The 22472-nt window shown below is 45.8% G+C and overlaps 1 pseudogene; it reads right to left on the bottom strand.

Annotated features, from left to right (window-relative positions):
- The window catches only part of LOC148143372 (uncharacterized), a 68257-nt pseudogene extending 47396 nt beyond the window's left edge, over nucleotides 1-20861 (bottom strand).
- Between the last annotated feature and the right edge of the window lie 1611 nt (nucleotides 20862-22472).

The raw sequence follows: 22472 nt of genomic DNA, 5'->3' as shown, positions 1-22472 counted from the left end.
GTGAATTAAAAGTAGTTCTGGGGTTTACATATTAATGAACTGAAACCTGCAACCCATGGTAAAAGATGAAAGACTAATCCGCAATCTAGATTTGTTCAATATCTTATCAGTTGCATGACACCGTCAGCTTTTGCTATAAATTCTGTGTCTTATGATTCTGCTCCACAGCTACCTCATGAAGGAGCAGCGCTTCAAAAGCCAGTGCTTCCAAATAAACCAGAAGGAAGATAACCTGGTGTTGTGTGATTTTTAACTTTATCCACCCCACCAGTCCAACATCGGCACCTCCACATCATTTCCAGTGGACACAGCCCACACCTCCCAGTACTGCCAGGAAACTGTACAATGACAATGGGATGATGTAGTACATGCACTCCTGAAAAATTCACAATTTCTAACAATACTGGCCACTCATTCACTGCTGCAACCGATAAACAACATTGGCAACATAGTACAGGAGACTGTCAGAAATGAGCACAACAGGTCAGGCAGCATCTGAGGAGCAGGAAAATCAACATTGCCCGAAAAATGTCGATTTTCCTGCTCCTTAGATGCTGCCTGACCTGCTGTGCGTTGCCAGCACCACTCTAATCTTGACTCTGATCTCCAGCATCAGCAGTTCTCACTTTCACCTGTAAGAAATGAGCAGTTTTAAAACAAAAACCTGGTTGCAATTCAAAGCTCTCAATGAGAGTCTGAACTCGGCGTGAAGTTCAAGTAATCTTTATTGCGACCCAACTTTGTTACAGCTTCAGAATCTCCCAACAGAAAGGCATTGAAAAAGTAGCAATGTTTTAAAAACAGCTCACAGTCAAAGTGCACACACTCCCTCCGACCCCTCACTTTCTTCATTATCGGTCACCACCAAGTTGCCCTTTGTAATTGGATCCTTGGTACACCCTTAACCTGGAGAAAGTATTGCCTCACTCAGCATTTTCAACCCGTATCCTGTATCCAAGTAAGTTGGATGGACAGTGCAGAGTCAATCATACAGCTGTGGGTCTGGAGTCACGTGTAGGCCAGATCAGGTAAAGGATGCAGCTGGGACGACTGAGTGAATCCTCTCCCTAAAAAAGAACTGCGTGAATCAGGTGGGAGTTTTCTTCCACCCCCACCCCACCGACAATGGTTTCACCGTTAGATTCTGAACTCCAGATTTCTGACTAAATTCCAATTCCACCATCTGCTGCAGTGGAAATCGAACCCGGGAGTCCCTGGAAACAGGTTGATAGTCCAGTCGATAATGGCACTTGGCCGTCATTCCTTCAATCCCCCTGCGATGGCACATGAACTCGCTGGTGGCTCCGCAGGTAGGAGGAGCGGGTGAAGGCCTTCCCGCACTCGGGGCAGCTAAAGGGCCTCTCCCCCGTGTGGACCTGCTGGTGCCTCAGCAGGTTAGAGGAATTGCTGAAGGCCTTCCCGCACTCCTGGCATGGGAACGGCCTCACCCCTGTGTGCACCCGCCGGTGGGTCAGCAGGTTAGTGGAATGCCTGAAGGCCTTCCCACACTCGGGGCAGCTGAAGGGCCTCTCCCCGGTGTGGACCCGCCATTGGGTCAGCAAGTGAGAAGAATACCTGAAGGCCTTCCCACACTCTGTGCAAGGGAACAGCCTCTTCCCAGTGTGGACCTGCTGGTGGCTTAGCAGGTTAGAAGAATTGGTGAAGGCCTTCCCGCACTCAGGGCACCTGAAGGGCCTTTCCCCCGTGTGGACCTGCTGGTGCCTCAGAAGGGTGGAGGAATTACTGAAGGCCTTCCCGCACTCAGGGCAGCTGAAGGGCCTCTCCCCGGTGTGGACCCACTGGTGGCTCCGCAGGTGGGAGGAATTGCTGAAGGCCTTCCCACACTCAGGGCAGCTGAAGGGCCTCTCCCCCGTGTGGACCCACTGGTGGCTCCGCAGGTGGGAGGAATTGCTGAAGGACTTCCCACATTCAGGGCAGCTGAAGGGCCTCTCCCCCGTGTGGACCCGCTGGTGGGTCAGCAAGTGGGAGGAATTCCTGAAGGCCTTCCCGCATTCGAGGCATCTGAAGGGCCTCTCCCCTGTGTGGACCCGCCGGTGGGTCAGCAGGTGGGAGGAATTGCTGAAGGCCTTCCCGCACTCGAGGCAGCTGAAGGGCCTCTCCCCCGTGTGGACTCGCCAGTGGGTCTGGAGGTTGGAGGCATGGGTAAAGGCCTTCCCACACTCAGGGCAGCTGAAGGGCCTCTCCCCTGTGTGGACTCGCTGGTGGGTCTGGAGGTTGGAGGCCTGGGAAAAGGCCTTCCCACACTTGTGGCAGCTGAAGGGCCTCTCCCCCATGTGGACCCGCTGGTGGGTGTGGAGGTTGGTGGAATCACTGAAGCCCTTCCCACAGACAGGGCAGGGGAAGCGCCTCTCCCCAGTGTGGCTGTGCCGATGAGTCTCCAGGGCAGACGGGAAACGGAAGCCTTTTTTGCAGTCGCCACACTTCCACGGTTTCTCCACGGGGCGGGAATCTTCTGGTTTCTCCATGGCCAGAGCTTCAGCCACACACAAACATGTGCAGAGCCTATTCCCCACTGTGAATTCCTCTTTCCAGGCCATATAACTGCTTCAGGCTCCACACTCAGTGCACTGCAATGGTAGGGTCTCTCATCCAGTCCCACTGATGCTGAAAACGTACTCAAACAGGAACCAAAACGCTTTGCTCCTTCTCACAGAATCATAGTTGAAAACGGTTGCAATCCCGATGTATTGAGTGGCTGTCAAAGTGAGGACTGCAGACGCTGGAGAGTCAGAAAATGTGGCGCTGGAAAAGCACAGCAGGTCAGGCAGCATCTGAGGAGCAGGAGAGTCAACATTTTGGGCATAAGGTCTTCATCTGTTGATTTTGAAACTTCCATCTTCAGATCTTCAAATGCTCTGTAAAAAGAGATTACAAAAGCCATCACTGTCAGTGCAGGGTAGAAATTCTGAACAAGGAATTCTACTTTCTGTGGAATATTCTTTTCTTTTGTTATTCCACAAAATTGAAAGCACCATCCCACTCTCTTCCCCCTCTGTTCTCACTCCACTCTAACTAATTCCCTGAAGGTGCTGATTCAGAATCTTAAAGGGGCAGAAAAGCAAAAACGTCAAGACTGACATCTCTCTGCATTGTGGATAACTCCACAACACTGGGATACAGTTGACAGTGAGCAGGTCTGATTCTGGGAAGCAAACATAAGTGTATCAATTCATGGGGTAACCTGCAATGCAGCTATTTGTGGAACGAAATGGTTAACGTCCCCAGGAAGGTGGGAGCAAATTGAGACATCAAGGCATTAACACCGTCACACTTCAGTGAAACTCTTCTGCTCCCAGTCAGGGCAAAACATCTTTGAAAGCTGCTCTGAAAGTCCAGTCTTCACAACCACACTTCTGCTTTCACCAAAGATAATTAGAGTCATACAGCACGGAAACAGACCCTTTGGCTCAACTTGTCCGAGCTGAGCAGATATCCTAAATTAATCTAGCCACATTTGCCATCACTTGGCCCCTATATGGGCCGGGTGCTGGCAGCTGGGATAAATTGGGTTGGCTATCTGTTCGGCAAGAATGAGTTGGACCAAAGGATCTGTTTCCGTGCTGTACATCTCTATGACTCCAGTCGCATTTGCCATCACTTGGCCCCGATCCACTGAACCCTTCGTATTCATACACCCATCCAAGTGCCTTTTAACTGCTGGAATTGTACCAGAACCCACCACCTCGTCTGGCAGCTCATTCCATAACTGCACCACCCTCTCCATCAAAAAAGTTTCCCATAAGATCTCTTTTACATCTCCGGCCTTACCGGAAACCTATTACCCTCTCGTTCGGGACTCCCCCATCCGAAGGAAAAGACCTTGAGTATTGACCCTATCCATGCCCCTCAGGATTCTATAAAACGTCTGTAATGTCACCCTTCAGACTCTGGGGAAAACAGCCCCACCCATTCTTCAATCTCTCCTCGCCCAGGTAATTAAGACACATACCTGAGTTTGCAGAGTCTGCTCCCTCCCTGGATTCACTCCAGCTGCTACAAGTGAACAGATTTCCACCCCTCCCCTCTCTCGCCTTCCCAGGATGAACAATTCCTCCAGAGGGAGGGAGTTTCACTCTGAAACTGACAGGGCCACTTCCGCGCATTGTGACGCCATCAATGGGTCGGGGGTGGGGGAGGGTATGGGAGACGGGGCAAGAGAAAGGGGCGGGACGAGATGCGGGGCTCGGCCGGAAGCGGGACCCCACACTCCGCCTGCGCTGCCCTGCACAGTTTGCAGAAATTCCTTCCCTTCAGAGAATCCCCAGTGTAGAAGCAGGCCACTCGGCGCAACGAGTCCACACCGACCCTCCAAAGGGTAACTCACCCTCAACCATTCCCCTAGCCTTTTTGCTCAAAACTGTTAGAAATGGGGTAAAGTGTTGTTTTTGCAGATGTAGAAAAAGCATACAGAAAAGCGGTACAGCAAGATAACTATTAACCCTGCAGGTATTTAGGGACTTTTCAGTGTATAATTGTGGTTAATTAAATGCTAACATTGGTGTGTAATTACTATAACAAAAAATTCTTTTTGTAAAATTATGCTTTCAGCAAAAAGCTGAGATAACCGAAATGCTTGAGCTACACAAAACGATACAAGTTAATGAAATGTCCGAGGATGGAATGTACCAGCAGAATTGATACAAAATGTGAAACCAGATCTTGACAAAATAAATGTATGTGTCAGCATTTACAGAAAGGAAGGTTGCCAACCTGGGGAAGGGGGAAGTAATAAGGGTGGAGTGCAGCTGGGCAGTGGTCTGGTACAGTAAGAGAGATTGGGTAATTAGGAGTCTGGAGAGATGCCCTCACTCAGCTCAAAGGGTATAACTGTACACTAACCTGAGTTCTAATTTGCTCATTTGCTTCTGCATTTGATGCCCTTTCGTGCAAGATCGTAGAATAAATTGTCTTGTTTCCAGTTTTGGTGGTCTCGTCTAAATTTTATTAAACTTGTTTCTAAAAGATTTGGGGGCGTGTTCCAGGATCCCAAGCTCCGGTCACTCGGCATTCTTGGAGAAACGGAGAAGGTGCACCTCGCTGATTTCGGCGATCTCTAGTTTCCCCTTGTTGCCGAGGCAGCTCTGGGCGAGCGTGATCCGGACTGGGAGACCCTGGAGACAGGACGGGCAGACGCGACGCAGCGGGTTCGGTCGGGTAACTCTTGTGCACAAGACCCGGGTAAGAAAAAGGTCTTAAATAAGTATTATCTGGGTGACTGGGGTAGGCACAGGGTTTTGTTTTGTTGTCAGTCTTTGCCACGAGCGAGGCGCACTAAGACACGGCGGGTTGTTCGGGTAACTCTTATGGACTTAAGACCCACATTCGCGGGCGGCCAGGATTTGCAGCATTACTTGCTGTTTCGCCGTGCTGCGAAGGGCACTAAGACGTGGTGGTTCGGTCAGGTTACTCTTGTGTACATAAGACCTGGGTAAAGGTAAATTTCGGGCGACCTCGATTGACAACGTATTTTGCTGTCTGGTATTGCCGCGGGACGGGGTGCGCATTCGACCAAGTAACATTTGTGCACAGACCAAGGTATTAAATTGACCTTTAAGTATTACCTTGGTGGTCAGTTCCGTATGAGAAGTACCGGGGAATTGGCAACTTAAAAAATAGAGAATAAAGGTCTTTAATTGGCTAGATTAATCTAACAAGTAAGGTGTCTAACTGACTCGATCACCCAGCCTTAGACCGGTTATTAAGAAGGGAAACCCCCACGCGGAGATTAGGACCCTGAAGTGGGTGTGGAAGAAGGTAACACCGAACTTCAGAGAGGTTAATTTAAATTATATAAAGAAAACGGCCGAGTATTAAAATGGGAAATAAGAATAGCAATTTAGATGTAGAAGGGGACATGAGAGGGACGTTCGAGGACCACATCCCAACGGACAGTCCTTTAGGAAAAATGTTAAGAGATTGGAAGTACAATCCTCGGACGCGAGGAAAGGATCAAATACGAATGATAAAATGTCAATGAAAAACAGCCTTATAGTCAGGAGGAATCAGATCATGCTTCGTGTCAGAAGGGCTAGTAGCTGAAGGGCTACTGAGGAGGCACTTCGTAACTAACTTATGGCAGACGCCCAGAAAAATATTCAAAAGCTAGAGGAGTCGTTGCGGGAAACTCAAAGTATCTGTGAGACATGGTGTCTGTGTGTGTGTGTGTGTGTGAGAGAGAGAGAAAAGAGCTGTACAGCTCATAGAAAGTTTATCCCTTTGTGATTCAGTGTGAATGCACAATTGTTTGTTGGTGATTGAATGTTCCCTGGAGCTTGAGATCCGGGATTGTTTTGAATCTGATTTCTATTATGGAAATTTTAACATGATTTCTTTTAAGGTTAAGGATTTTGCAAGATTATGAAATAAAATGTTCTTTTTACAGGTCATGACTGCCTTACTATCAGTTTCTAACTAACCTCTTTTATCCTTACATAAAAGTGATTTATGGTGGACAGTTGAAGTTTTAACTTGAATAGACAAATCCTTTTAAGGCAGCTCTGGTTATTTCACGACCTATAGCATTGTAATTGAGCAATGACTGGTCAGGACTACTTGGGAGGACTAGTTTTGGATTTGAATCAAGGGACTGGAACCGGGTGATTGTGGTGGATTTCAGAGTTGGGAACTGTGTGCATTTTGAATATTAAACACTGAATAAAAGAATTTATAATATATAAATATATATTTACAAGTAAGATTCCAAAATGTATAGTTAGGAACAGGCTTTAAAGAAAAGCAAGCATCAATTGATAAATTGTATTTGAGATTACAGGGAGCAAAAAAGAATCAAGGTTTAAACAAAACATTGGGTGAGGAGATGTTACAAAAGGGAGGAGAAAGGATTGGGGAGGAGATGTTAAGGGGTCTGGTAGACAGGAACAAGGATCAAAGTGGAAATCCCCACAGGCGGGATGTTATTACTGTGGAAAGACAGGTCACTTTAAGAGAGAGTGTCCAGATCTGAAAAAGGAAGTAAAGGCAGTGCCGTTTATGAACCTTGATGAAAAATAGGGGTGTCAGGAGTTCCTGCCCCCGGGGACCCACCAGGAACCCTTGATAAATTTAAAGGTGGGACCTTACAAAGAGGACGTAGTTTTCCTAGTCGAGACGGGGGCAGCAAGGTCATCCTTAAATTTTAAGCCCAAGGGAGTGGGAACAAAAACAAAAGTTAATTGGATTATGGTGACAGTTTTGTGATGAGAGGCATGAAGAATCAGTTTTGCGTTCATGACGAGATATTGCCACCAAATTGGGGATTTAGTTAACTGCAAAAGGTGCTATTGAATCTGTTGACGTTCTTATAAATGAATGTGCTTGAGCAAAAATATATAATTAATAATTAATATTTATAATAATTCAATTGTGTTAGCCTGAATCTATATTAATTGGCAGGATTCCTTCATGCATTCTCAGTGACCTGTCATATTGATTCATGGTTAATTTAAAACATGACTGCATTAATTCATTGTTAATTAAAGAATGGAAAACTACATTACTGGCCAGTGTGTGTGCAGGCAGTGGTAGCAATAGCCTTATTGGTAGAGGAGAGTCGGAAACTTACTTTTAGGGGAGCCTTAGTAGTCAGCACCCCACATCAGGTACGGTCAGGAGAAGAAAGGGGCATGATTAGAAGGAGAAAGTGAGGTCTGCAGATGCTGGAGATCAAAGTTGAAACTTTATTGCTGGAACAGCACAGCAGGTCAGGCAGCATCCAGGGAACAGGAGATTCGACGTTTCGGGCACAGGCCCTTCTTCAGGAATGCATGATTAGAAGAGCTACTCTGAGGGAATGGAGAGCTTCTTCATGATTAGAAGAGCTACTCTGAGGGAATGGAAAAGAGACATCCGGTGGGTGAGGGAGTGATACCAGCCAAAAACAAATTCCCCAATGTGGACCCACATTGGAAGGATATCGATGAACATGATAGAGGAAAAATGAGGGACTTACGAGAAATGGTCATTTTGGGTATTAAAGAAGCAGCACCTAAATCTCAGAAGTTTTTTAAAGCTTTTGAAGTAAGACAGGAAAAGGAGGAAGCCCTGTCATCCTTTTTACAGAGATTAAAAGAAGCCACTACAAAATATTCGGGAATGAATCCCGATGATCCGGTAGCACAGGGACTTTTAAAGGTCCAATTTGTGACTAAATCATGGCCGGACATACAAAAGAAATTACAGAAATTAGAAGGCTGGAGTGAAAAACAGATAGAAGATCTGTTATATGAGGCACAGAAAGTGTGTGTGAAAAGGGAAGAGGAGAAACAAAAACAAAAAGCTAAAATAATGGTTGCAGCAGTTGAAGAAATTACGATCGACAATGTCCAAGGTTAAGACGACAAAGAGAAGCGGTATCATTGATGATTTTTGATGAAGATTAGGGAGTCAGGGGTTCCCTCCTCCTGTGACCCACCGGGAACCCTTGATAAATTTAAAGGTGGGACCTGAAGGAGAGGAAACAGTGTTTTTAGTGGATACGGGAGCAGCACGATCATCCCTAAGCTTTAGACCTAGCGGTGTTAAATTAACTAACAAAGGTCTCAAGGTTCCTGGAGTAAAAGGCAAAGAATTCTTAAATCAGAATGCAGGACAATGGCTCACAGACTCGAGGATCTTGAAATATGAGACAATCTTAATAGAACAGGATGACCTTGTGTTAGTCACAGACAGTTGCTTGAATCCAGCTGCATTTCTGTGGCGGAGAGAGGGGGGTAGCCCCTGTCAATCTAGAATATGACTGTCTTGATATTACTGAATATCAGACTAAGTGCGAATGAACTTAAGAGACGTACCGTTGCATGCGGGAGCTCGGTTGTTTATTGATGGGTCCTCCCGGCTGATTGAGGGTAACAAGCACAATGAATATACTGTAGTAGACGGGATAGAGGGAAGCATTATCGAGGCTGAAAGACTGCCTAACGGCTGGTCAGAGTTCAATGATAAGTTTTTAAAGAACTATACTGTGGCGCTCGGCTCTTCTTTGTCTATTCTTAGGAATAAAGGCCTGTTGGTACAGACACTGCCACTCGAGTTTGCAGTACATCGAATACACCTGGGTGATTGGGTCCTGATCATGACCTGGAAAGATACCAAACTGCACCCGTGCTGGGAGGGACCATTCCTAACCCTCCTGACTAGTGAAACAGCTATTCGGACTGCTGAGAAAGGGTGGAGTCATCACACTCGCGTTAAAGGTCCTGTGAATGCCCCAAAGGCGGAGTGGCACGCTCATCCTACAGACAACCCTCTGAAAGTTAAGAAAGAAAGAATGAATGGAGACAAAAGAAAGGGCTGTGTGACACCTAAAATGTTAAGACAGGACGGTAGGCAGAGTTCAGAGATGGGTAGATACTGGTATAGTATTGTAATGTTAGTAGTACTAACTATTCAAGGAAATGCAAAAAATCACTTCACTACGCTGTGCCAGAATTATGCTAAACAAGAGGGACTTGCCGACTGTTGGGTCTGTGCAGAGGTCCCACACCATGGCAAATCTGGGATCCCCACCTCGGTAATACCGCTCACTAAAAAAGAAGTATACGATGCACAATAATTTGATGTGGGTTCAAATAATACAAAGTGGAGGTTTGAAAGAAGCAAATATAGCTTTGCGGGATGGCTCCCAAGGCCAGCTCCAAAACATCAGGGCACTATTGATAGTCTTAGAATTTCCCCACCGAAAGGAGCAGTAAATACCACCGGTTTCTGTAATCAGAATGATGCTGCACCTTTCCAACTAGGAAAATCATCTTGCGTCCACACCAGTCAAGCCACTGCCACGACCACTCCCCGAATATTAAACGGAACATATTGGGTATGCGGTCTGAAGGCCTATCCATTTATTCAAGGGGAAAAATATGTTTGTGTGATCAAATGTGTCATGTTATGAAGTTGACGAAACACTTCCCCAAAACCAGAAAGGTTGGAGTGGCTGCTGTTACCTCGCTTATATAGTCACTCACCTCCGAATAGAAAAGCATGAGCCCAACCTGAGAAAGGAGGGGGGGATAAGACGCAAGACCAGAGAGGTCTCAGAAGGAGACCGTCTACTGTGGACACTACTCCCAATACGGCACTACAAGGGCAGGGGTGGAAATACAGAAATAGCGGCTGCCCTTGAAAATTTAATTAATGATACCACCAGCGCGATGGGAGAAACTCAATCCCAAATATCGGCCATAACCACTGAAATGATTGCCACAAGACTGACAGCTTTACAGAATCAAATGGCTTTAGACTATCTTTTGGCCGAAAAAGGGGGAACCTGTGCTCTGATTGGTAAAGAATGCTGCACCTTCATCCCAGACACCTCTTCCATAGTGGAAGATAAGGTGGAAATAGTAAAGAAAAAGATAAGCAATAAGCGAAATTGAAGATGAACTCCAAAAAGATGAAGGATGGGGATGGGGATGGGGTAACTGGAGATTGACCGGGTGGGAAAACCGTTCGTGAATTTAGGCATTTATGTGCTACTAATAATTGTAGGTTTACTGATAGGGTTTAATGTGTTAAAATGGATAATGACTAAGCTGGTAATGTCTTTGGGAGGACAACAACCAATAATGGTACAAACTTAGAAGGACAGAAATGACTAGATTGTGAACCTCGACACCATAGGGTGAAAAGAGGGCAGAACATAAGATTGCAAAAACAACAAATGGTTAAGAAAAGAAATGGGGGAATTGTTAGAAATGGGTAAAGTATTGTTTTTGCAGATGTAGAAAAAGCATACAGGAAAGGGGTACAGCAAGAGAACTATTAACCCTGCAGGTATTTAGGGACTTTTCAGTGTATTATTGTGGTTAATTAAATGCTAACATTGGTGTGTAATTACTATAACAAAAAGTTCTTTTTGTAAAATTATGCTTTCAGCAAAAAGCTGAGATAACCGAAATGCTTGAGCTATACAAAACGATACAAGTTAATGAAATGTCCGAGGATGGAATGTACCAGCAGAATTGATACAAAATGTTAAACCAGATCTTGACAAAATAAATGTATGTGTCGGCATTTACAGAAAGGAAGGTTGCCAACCTGGGGAAGGGGGAAGTAATAAGGGTGGAGTGCAGCTGGGCAGTGGTCTGGTACAGTAAGAGAGATTGGGTAATTAGGAGTCTGGAGAGATGCCCTCACTCAGCTCAAAAGGTATAACTGTACACTAACCTAAGTTCTAATATGCTCATTTGCTTCTGCATTTGATGCCCTTTCTTGCAAGATCGTAGAATAAATTGTCTTGTTTCCAGTTTTGGTGGTCTTGTCTAAATTTTATTAAACTTGTTTCTAACAATACTAACGCTCCTGACGAATACACCTAACCTGCACATCCCTGGGCACTATGGGTAATTTAGAACTGCCAATCCACCCTAACCTGCACATCCCTACACACCATGGATAATTTTGTATTGCAAATCCCCCCCTAAAATGGATAAAATTAAAAATCACACAACACCAGGTTGGAGACCAACACGTTTGTTTGAAAGCATTAGCATTTGGAGCGCTGCTCCTTCATTCGGTGGTTGTCGAGAATAAGGTCATAAGACATAGAATTTATGGAAAAACATGACAGTGTCCACGTCATTGAAATGACATGTTGAACAAACCTGGATTGTTCAGTCTTTCATCTTTTCGATTGGGTTGCAGGCATCATTAACATGCAAATCCCAGAACTACCTGTAAGGCACCTTCTCATGAGAACTTAAAGTTTTATAACAAAAAGTGACAGAGCTGAAAATGTGTTGCTGGAAAAGCGCAGCAGGTCAGGCAGCATCCAGGGAACAGGAGAATCGACGTTTCGGGCATAAGCCCTTCTTCAGGAAGGGCTTCTGTCCGAAACGTCGATTCTCCTGTTCCCTGGATGCTGCCTGACCTGCTGCACTTTTCCAGCAACACATTTTCAGCTCTGATCTCCAGCATCTGCAGTCCTCACTTTCTCCCCAACAAAAAGTGACATTTTAGCCCAGCTCTGCAAGTGAAGTGTAGTGCGGTGCGGTGTGGTCATGAGAGAGAGAAAATGTCTATTTCCATCCTGTATGTCTCTACCTATTTGAGAACAGATGCCTTACTTCTGTTGGTGTAAGTATTGTTGTAAATCATAGCTGGGTACTAATAGTTAGATATAAGCGGGAAGAGAATTCCTCAAATAGGGTAGTATAAGAATCCTGGGAGAGCCCTATTTCTGGTTTACTTGCTAATGAACAAACATTAAACACAAGCACCTATTTATTTCAAATTTGGTTTCATTTTTCTTGTGTGATTCCCTGTTGTGACTACACTGTGCCTGGATGGTTGACAGGCTGGGAGATTGTTGGTTGGGGCTTGATTGACTGAATGTTTTATTGTTCCAGAAGGTGTAGAAGGGAACAGGGAGATCAACAGAGGACAGAGAAATCAGGACCTGAAATCTGAGCTGACACCAGCTGACCCTGTGATCAGTGCTTTGATTAGCAGTGCCAACCCTCTACCTTTACTTAACTTCCCATTTGAGGACACCCTCAATATTCAGGATCCAATCCTTGTCATCCTGAAGCCATGTCTCTGTAGGAGTGTCAGATTGCAATTATTCACTTCAATGTATGTAGTCAATTCATTCACTTTTGTTACAATGCAGCACACATTTAGACACACCATTTTTAGTTTCAATTTTTGTGATCTTTAGAGTCTAGTTTTGATTGCTGGTACATTTACTCTCCTTGTCCCTTTCAACTGTTCTCTGATGTTCATTTTCCACATTACTACATTAGTCACTGGCCTTGATTTGGATTAGCCATAATGTCCAGGGACGTGCAGGTTAGGTGGGTTAGCCATGGGAAATGCAGGGTTATAGTTTCAGAGTAATAGAAGCAGGAGTAGGCCATTTGGCCCATCCAGCCGCTCCGCCATTCATTTAGATCAGGGCTGATCTATCCAATCTCTCAGCTCCTCCTCCCTGCATTATTCCAACTACCCTTAATTCCCCTACCATTGCAAAAACCCATCCAACTGTGTCTTGAATATACTTAATGAAGCTGCCTCCACTGCTTCTTTGGGCAGAGAATTCCAAAGATTCACTACTCTCCAGGAAAAGCAGTTCCTCCTCATCTCTGTCCTAAATTTACTCCTCCTAATCTTGAGGCCTGGTTTCATTCACCAGCAGAAATTACTCAATAGGTAGAGCATCATCCCCACAGTGCAATGAATTCCCACTTTCCACCAAAATCCTGGATGCAACTCATTCAGTTGCTGTCTCACAAATGCAAGATTTCATTGTAACTTCTTCTGTTCCCATTAAGGGCAAAACATCTTTGAAAGCTGCTCTGAAACTCCAGCCTTCACAATCACACTTCTGCTTTCACCAAAGATTAGAGTCATACAGCACGGAAACAGCCCATTTGGTCCAACTTGTCCGGCCAAACAGATATCCTAAATCAACCTAATCCAATTTGCCTGCATGTGGCTCATATCCCTCAAAACCCTTCCTTTTCATGTACCCATCCAAATGCCTTTTAAAATTCTCCCTCACCTCAAACAAAAACTTTGTAGTTTTGGACCTTTCTACTTTGGCAAAAGTAACTTGGGTATTCACCCTATCCATGCCCCTTACGAACGTCTATAAGGTCACCCTTCAGCCTCCAGTGCTCTAGGGAAAATATCCCCAGTCATTTGAGTCTCTCCCTGTAGCTCGAACCCTCCAACTCTGACAGGAGCCTTAAAAATCTTTTCCGACCCCTTTCAAAGTTTCACAACATCTTTTCTATAACAGGGAGACCAGAAATGAATGCAGTCTTCCAAATGTGGACTCACACAGCTGCAACATGACCTCCCAATTCCTGTACTCTCTGCTCTGACCAATAAAGGAAAGCATACCAAATGCCTTCTTCACTATTCTGTCTACCGGTGACTCCACTTTCAAGGAACTATGAACCTGCACTCTAAGGTCTCTTTGTTCTGCAACACTCCCCTTAACTGTGTCAGTCCTGCCTGGATTGCTTGACCAAAATGCAAACGACACACCTCTTAAACTAATGCAGGGAGGAGGAGCTGAGAGAATGGATAGATCAGCCCTGATCTTAATGAATGGCGGAGCGGCTGGATGGCCCATCAGCTCACCTGATCAATTCTCATTCATAGTGAACTCTATTTCCTCTCTTATTCCTTTGAAGTTGAAAATCTCCACCCTACACACTCTCTCCATTGTCAATTTGCTGAACCTCATCCTGAAGGGTCTGCTTCATGCTGATTAACAGGCCCACACTCAGGGTGGAGAGGGGGTGGGGACCTAATTGAAACAAGGAATACTGAACAGCCTGGACAGAGTGGAATTTGGAAAGCTGTTTCCATTGGTTGGAGGGATTAGAACCAGTGGGCACAGCCTTAGAGTAAAGGGAAGACCTTTCAGCATGGAGATACGGAGAAACTTCTTCAGCCAGACAGCGGTGAATCTATGGAATTCACTGCCACAGAAGGCTGTGCAGGCCAGGTCACCGAGGATATTCAAGATTGAGATGGAGACGTGTTTGAGTCTCAAGGTGATGGAGGGTTACGGAGATGAAGTGGGAGAATGTGGCTGAGGAACCTATCGGCCATGATTGAACGGCAGAGCAAACCTTGAATGGTCCAATTTCTGCTCCGATGCCTTATGTTCTCTTGCTGTCCTGGACACACACAGAGCGCATTGGAAGCAGGAGTAGGCTGTTTGGTCTTTCAAGCCTGCACCAACATTCAACAGATTATCGGCAGATTCACAACCATCGAGATGAATAGGTTGGGACTTGTTCACTGGATCACAGGAGGTTTAGAGGTGACCTAACAGAGGTTTATAAAATCAAGAGAGGCAGAGATGAGGTGACCGCTAGTATCCTTTCCCTAAGGTGGGGGTTTCAAGATTAGGCAGCAAATTTGAAGGTGTGAGGAGAAAGGATTTTAAAAAGGCAGTGGGGGCACTTTTCTTTTTACACAGAGTGGTTTGTATGTGGAATGAATGTGGATGCAGGTTGAGTAACAACATTGAAAAGACATTTGGATAAGTATATGAATAGGAAAGGTTCGGAGGAATATGTGCCAATCACAGGTAGGTGGAATTAGTTTAGTTTGTGAATATAGTCAGCCTTAGACTAGTTTGACTAAAGGGTCTGGTTCTGTTGGTGTCTGACTCTGTAACTGTTCTATACTGGTGTTAAATCATTTACTTGCCTTCTCCCAGAAACATCCACTTCTTTGGTGTTTAAAAATCAGATGAACTCAGCCTTGAATAATATTCAATGAACCCCTAATGCAGGAAGACATCCCCACTTCTGAACTCAATTCCTCTTGTTAATATACCCCTTGCCTTGCTGATTGCTTGCTGCACCTGTCCAGGCAAAAGTGAGGACTGTAGATGCTGGAAATCAGAGTCGAGATTAGAGTGATGCTGGAAAAGCACAGCCGGTCAGGCAGCATCTGAGGAACAGGAAAAATCAACATTTCAGGGAAAAGCTCTTCACCTGCACCTGTCTGGCAACTGGCACTGACTGGTGTAGAAGGATGCTGAGGCCCCTTTGCACATCCACACATCATTCCTGATGAAGTGCTCGGGAACAAAATGTCCACTTTCCTGGTCCTCGGATGCTGCCTGACCTACTGCCTTTTTCCAGCCACACTTTGACTCTAATCTCCAGCATCTGCAGTTCTCACTTGCTCCACATCCCAATATATCACCATTTAAACAATATATCTCCTTTCTGCTTTTTTTTTCACAGCAATGGTTATAACTTCACATTGAGATACTGCATTTATCACGTGTTTGTAAATTGTGGTCTTCTCTACATCGGGAAGACTGAGTGTAACTGGGGAACAGTTTGGCGAGCATCACAGCTGGGTCCGCAGAGGCTGACCAGACCTCCCAGTCGCCACTCATTTTAATTCCCCTTCCCACTCCCTTTCTGACAAGAACATCTTAGGCTTCCTCTATTGCCACAACGAACCAAACCGTAAATTGGGGAAACAACACCCCATCTTCTGCCCAGGCAGCCTACAGCCTGTAGGACTCAACATCAAGTTCTCCAATTTCAAATAACCTCCCTTTCCATCCCCCTACTCCGTTCTCAGCCCCGTGCCCCTCATTTCCACTTTTCCCTTTCACTAACCTGATTTCTTCCACCCATTGACTCATCAGGCCGTACCATCTCCCTGTCTTCACTTATCCCCACTTTAGCCCCCTGCCCCAGCACCCATCCCCAGTCCTGAAGAAGAGTTACACCCGAAACATCAACTTCTCCACTTCCTGATGCTTCCTGGTTTGCTGTGTCCTTCCAGCCTCCTGCCTGTCTATTTTGCCAATTGAGACACACACCTCGACCATGTTTCCAGAGTCTGTCCCCTCCCTGGGTTCACTCCCTTTCCTTTCAGTTGCTGCAAATCAACAATTGAATCCCAGAATGAAAACGAAACGGAAAAGGGGGCGAGAAAAGAGAGTGCTGTACTCACAGATCTTAGACAGAGGAAGGAATTTGCAGTCTGGGTGAAGCTCAATGTTGATTCAGAAAGAGAGGAGCAGGAGTAACAGCTTCAGAAACTCATTGTCCAACTTCCGCATTCAGACAATGCAGTGGCTCTGATTGGCAGGAGGACCAGTCTCCTTCCGGTCCTCCAGGGTTCCCTCCTGGGCCATCAAAGGAAGGTCGCGGGCCTTTTTTTGCGGAACGCGATGAGCATGGCCAGAGTTTTGCTGAGCTGAAAATGTGTTGCTGGAAAAGCGCAGCAGGTCAGGCAACATCCAGGGAACAGGAGAATCGATGTTTCGGGCATAGGCCCTTCTTCAGGAATCCAGAGTTTTGCTGATACCGGTGGGCATGTGCACTGCGTTGCTGACACCGGGTAACATGCGCAGTATGCTCACTGGGGATGCTGGTGTTCCTGTCAGATGTTAAGAGTCCAAATGCCAATGGGTAAAAAAGGGGTAGAGGCACAATTTGTTTCTTCGCTGTGGTTCGACACTTCATTGCTTTTGCATTCTGTCTGGATGCTCAACTTTTGTATGTCTTTTCACCACGTTGGGGGGCGAGTCCAGAACTGGAGGGCACGGGTTTATGGTGAGAGGGGAAAGGTTTCTGAGGGGTAACCTTTTTGCACAGGCGGTAGTGCGTGTCAGACAGAGAAATTGGTGGAGGCTAGTACGTATGATATTTTAAATGCATCTGCATGGGGATATGAATAGGACAGATTCGGAGGGATAAGGGGCCAAATACTGGCAAATGGGTCACTAGATTAATTCAGGATATCTGTTCGGCATAGACCGAAGGGTATGTTTCTGTGCTCTGTGACGCTATTTCTAGATAGTTGGAACAACTTCATTAGGCCATTCACCCCTTACAGTCAAGATCAGAGTGGTGCTGTAAATGCACAGCAGGTCAGGCAGCATCCAAGGGAGCAGGAAAATCGACGTTTCAGACAAAAGCCTTGAATGCTGCCTGACTTGCTGTGCTTTTCCAGCACCACTCTAATCTCCAGCACCTACAGTCCTCACTTTCGCCCATTCACACCTCCCAGCCTCTCCTGAGCTGTGGCCTGACTATGCTTATTTCAGTGAAAGTTTCAGAAAGATTTCAGCAGCTCTTTGAAAAACTTGCATGTGCTTTCTGACTTTAACAATGTTTCTGAAGATATCATTTTAGGTATTCTCAATTTTGAAGATCAGCATCCAAGGAACAGGAGAATTCCTGAAGAAGGGCTTATGCCCGAAACGTCGATTCTCCTGTTCCTTGGATGCTGCCTGACCTGCTGCGTTTTTCCAGCAACACATTTTCAGCTCTGATCTCCAGCATCTGCAGTCCTCACTTTCTCCATTTCTCACCCTTCCCGACTCCCAGGTAGAGTCATCACCATCCAGTTTCTCGGTGTGTGTGTGTGTCCTTTGAAGGGCTTGATACAGCAGTCAAAGCTGGTTCGAGGCATGAGAAAGGACGGGTGTGATGGGGGCTGGGGAGAAAAGAGACAGAATGGATGGGGGACAGAGAGGGAGAAAATGGAAGGGATAGAGAGAAACTGTGGGGGGGGGGGGAACCGAGAGAGAATAAGTGGGGTTGACAGAGAGATTGGGCGGGGGAGAGAGAGTGGGCGTGGCGGAGAAGTGGGAGATGGCACAGGGCAGGGTGACACTGATACACAAGATGATCACTGAGCCATCAGTTGGCCAACTTGACACACAAGATGGCCGCCGGATGACAATACGGCGAGAAACAGCAGAGCTGATACAGACACTGCCTGGCGCCACCAGAATGCCAGCACAATGGACTCACAACCCAGTTGATTAGTTTAAGGCGGGTGGGGGAGAGAATACACACGAGTAATGAACACTGCCCGCCGAAGTGTCTGGGTCCGGCCAACACCCATTATAGAAGTGCTAACAGCTTGATACAAACTCAATACCAAATGCTAATAGCCAGGGCTGCAGGAATCCTCCTCAGGAAGAGCAATTAGCGCCCATTACTACAACAATGGATTTTCATGCAGACATTGAAATGGACAATGTCTGCACTGAAACTGACAACGACTGTGCGGAAATTAACAAAGGCTGTGCCTGAACTGACAAAGACTGTACCGAAACTATCAACGATTCTATAATGATTACCATAAACAAATCATGTTACAAAGACAATAATCTCATCCCTGACCGATTGTATCACAAGATGTATAAAAGTTTCTTGACGTGTTCTCCAGGTCGAGAGAAGTCTCGCAGCTGACACTGTGCTGTTGGTGTTTTTTTCTCCTCGGTGCCCCGGTATTTCCTTGTGCAATAAACTCTGTCATTGAACCTCAATTCTGAATCCGAGCCTGGTGTTCTTCCCCACAACAGGAGAGAGAGAATGGGCGGGGGTGGCAGATGGTGGGGGGAGGGAGAGAGAGAATGGAGAGAGAGGAGATGGTGGAGGCCTGGAAGAATAGAAATGGGACAGAGGGTATGGTGAGAGAATAGATGGGGGCAACGGGTGTGGTGGAGAGAGAATAGATGGGGCAGAGGGTGTGTAGAAGGACTGGTCAGAAGGCAGTGGGTGAGGAATGAAATGACAGGGTTGCAGAGGGTTGCGTGAGATAGAATTGCAAGGCTGTTTGAAGTATAGAGGGAGAATGGACAAGAAGCTGGGGATGGAAAGAGAATGGACAAAGGGCGCTGTGGATGGCGGGGGAGAATAGACAGTGGGAGCTGTGGGTGATGGGGGGAATGGTCAGGGGGAGCTGTAGCTGGCCAAGATCAAAAAAGTTGATGACAGTCAACATTTATCAGATTGTTTCTGGAACAGAAAAACTTGCACTGGCGTCTCCCAGAAGAGGGGTGTCTCGTATGTAATCCTTAAATTTGTTTTAAAATAATTGTTGTGTATCTTAATTGTTAAGGTATACCTGGCACATAGAGAGATGGCTGTGGTTGTTGGAGGTCAGTCATCTCAGTTCCAGGACCGTCTCTGCAGGAATTCATAGGGTAGTGTCTTAGGCTCAACCATCTTCATCAGTGACCTTCTTCCATCATAAGGTCAGAAGTGGTGATATTCACCAATAATTGCACGATGTTCACAATTCCTCACAAACTGAAGCAGTTCAGTTTGAAATGCAACAAGATCTTAACAATATCCAATGGGCTGATGAGTGGCAAGTAACATTTATGCCACGCCAATGCCAAACAATGACTCATCCCCAAAAGAGATAATCTGACCGCTGCCCCGTGATATTCAACAGTGTTACTGTCACTAAACACCCCGCTATCAACATCCTTGGGGTTTACCATTGACCAGAAACTCAACTAGACTAACAACAGACACAATGGCAACGAGAGCAGGCAACAGGTCAGGAATATTGTGGCAAGAAACTCCCCAAACCCTGCCCATCTTCTACAAGGCACAAGTCAACTGTGTAATGGAATACTCTGCCACCAGCTTGGATGGGTGCAGCTTCAAAAACATTCAAAAAGCTTGATACCATCCAGGACAAAGTCGCCTGCTTGATTGGCACCATCTCCACATACATCCACTCCCTCTGCCCGACTGTTAAGAAGCAGGAGTGCATATGATCTACAAGACACAACACAGAAATTCACCAAAGATCCTTAGAAAATACCTTTCAAACCAACAACCACTTCCGTCCAGATGGATCAGGCAAAAGATACTTGGGAACAAAACTTCTTGCAAGTACCCCTCCAAGCCACTCGCCATCTTGACTTGGAAATATATTGCTGTTCCTTCAGTGTTGCTGGGCCTAAATCCTGGAATACCCTCCGTAAGGACATTATGGGTCACAGTACAGCGTGTGGACCAGAGCAGTTGAAGAAGGCAGGTCACCATTACCTTTTCAAGCGGAACTAAATGCTGGCCAGCCAGCAATGCTCATGTACCATGAATAACTTTTAATAAAAGGTTGGAATCTGCAAACTAAAAAAAAATCAACGTTCAGGTGGAACAGACGTCGGGCTTTGATTTGGTCCTTATTTGAGGACGGACAAAGAGTGATATACTAACACTGAATTGGAAATAGAGTTTCGAGTTAAACACCTGTAGTGTTTCACTCAGTGTATCAATTGAAAATCGATTAAAGATTGGCTCCTGGCGTGTACGTCAGGAACACCTGAAAAAGGACGGTTAAGAAGGCATGAGGGACTCTTGATTTCATCTCTTTCATGGCTGATGTACTACCCACAATCCCATGCGATCCAGATACTGCTCTATCAGCTGTGAGCAATGTTCATGGTGCGCATGTGTGAGATCGGAATGGGGCCCCGCCTCTCGTCGTTCTGATGGACGGTGCGACCAACCTTTGGGAATCCCAGGAGGACCGGAAGGAGTCTGGTCCTCCTGCCAATTAAAACCCCCGCCATTGTCTGAATGCGGAAGTTCGACCATGAGCGTCTGAAGCTCTTCTCTCGCTGAATGAAGATTGAGTTTCAGTACATACTGCATCTTCCTTTCTCTGTTTAACATCTGGGAGTACCGCACTCTCTTTTCTCGCCCCCTTTCCCATTTCTTTTCTTATCCTTGGGTTAAGCTGTTGCTTTGTAGGAGCTGAGGGAAAAAGGAAGTCAATCGAGGGAAAGGGGCAGACTCTGGAAAAGGTTGGTTTAGATCTGTGCCTGTTGATGTTTGACAGGCTTTGTTTCCTGAGCTTGATACATTCAGTTGTCTGGCAAAAAAGGATGGCCTCTTGATCCATGTTTGGGATGGTAATGGATTATGCTGTGGGTGACTTGTTCGTAGTCGTCCAATAAGTATTGGATAAGTATTTATGACACACAAACCTTGAGTTATTGACTGTTTATTCGGGAGCTCACGGGGAGAGCCAAGTCGACCTAATACTCACAAGGCACTCCGTCGAGAAACAGAGAGTTATGTGATTATATAGGTTACAGTCATTTAACAATTAGCAAACTGTTAATAGCAGGATATTGAGCAACTAAGTCAATTTGCCCAGCGACGTAGTGTCTGGACGGTGTTGGTTAGTAGCTGATAAGTGTGCAATAGGTCCTTGCAAAGAGAAGGATATTCCCATGGAAGGAAAGATTTTGTTTATCAGGTAGCAGTACAGCTGCAAGGGAATTAAGGGTAGTTGGGACAATGCAGGGAGGAGGAGCACAGATAATGGATAGATCAGCCATCATCTTAATGAATGGTGAAGCAGGGTGGAAGGGCCAAATGGCCTATTCCTGCTTCTATTACTATGAAACTATAACCCTGCATTTCCCATGGCTAACCCACCTAACCTGCATATCCCTGGCACTGTGGCCAATTTAGCATGGCCAATCCAAATCATGGCCGGTGAGCAATGCAGTGATGTGGAAAATGAACATCAGAACAACAGAAAGGGACAAGGAGAGTAAATTTATCAGCAATCGAAACTGAATACTAATGTCACAAAAATTGAAACGATACATGGTGAGTCTGAATGTGTGCTGCATTGTAACAAAAGTGAATGAATTAACTGCACACATTGGAAGTGAATAATTATGGTCTGAGACTCCTTACAGAGACATGGCTTCAGGATGGCAAGGATTGGATCCTGGATATTGAGGTGTAGTCATATGGGAAGCGAGGTAAAGGCAGAGGGTTGGCACTGCTCACCAAAGCACTGAGCACACAGTAGTCTGGTGTCAGCTTGGGTTTCAGGTCCTGATTTCTCTGTCCTCTGATCTCCCTGTTCCCACGGAATAAGATGTCGGTCTGTTCTCAGCTTTGCTGGACTTCTGCAGAAGCTTTCACGCCTCTTTTACAGCTTCGAGAACAAGAAAACATTCAGTCAATCGAAAGCCAACCCACAATCTCAGCCTGTCACCCATCCAGACACAGAGTGTAGTCACAGCAGGGAATCAAACAAGAAAAATGAAACAAAATCAGAAATAAATAAATGCTTAATGTTTGTTCATTAGAAAGTAAACCAGAAATAGGGGTCTCCCAGGATCCTGAGAGTGCCCTACTTGAGGAATTCTCTCTCCCTAGATGTAACTATTAGTATTGTTGGGG

Source organism: Chiloscyllium plagiosum, unplaced genomic scaffold (genome assembly GCF_037043375.1).
Source record: "Chiloscyllium plagiosum isolate Xiang-an unplaced genomic scaffold, Cpla_swu_hap1 HiC_scaffold_27, whole genome shotgun sequence".
NCBI classification, from domain to species: Eukaryota; Metazoa; Chordata; class Chondrichthyes; order Orectolobiformes; family Hemiscylliidae; genus Chiloscyllium; species Chiloscyllium plagiosum.
The sequence above is the reverse complement of the archived record's forward strand: the minus strand, read 5'-3'. Positions and strand labels throughout refer to the sequence as shown.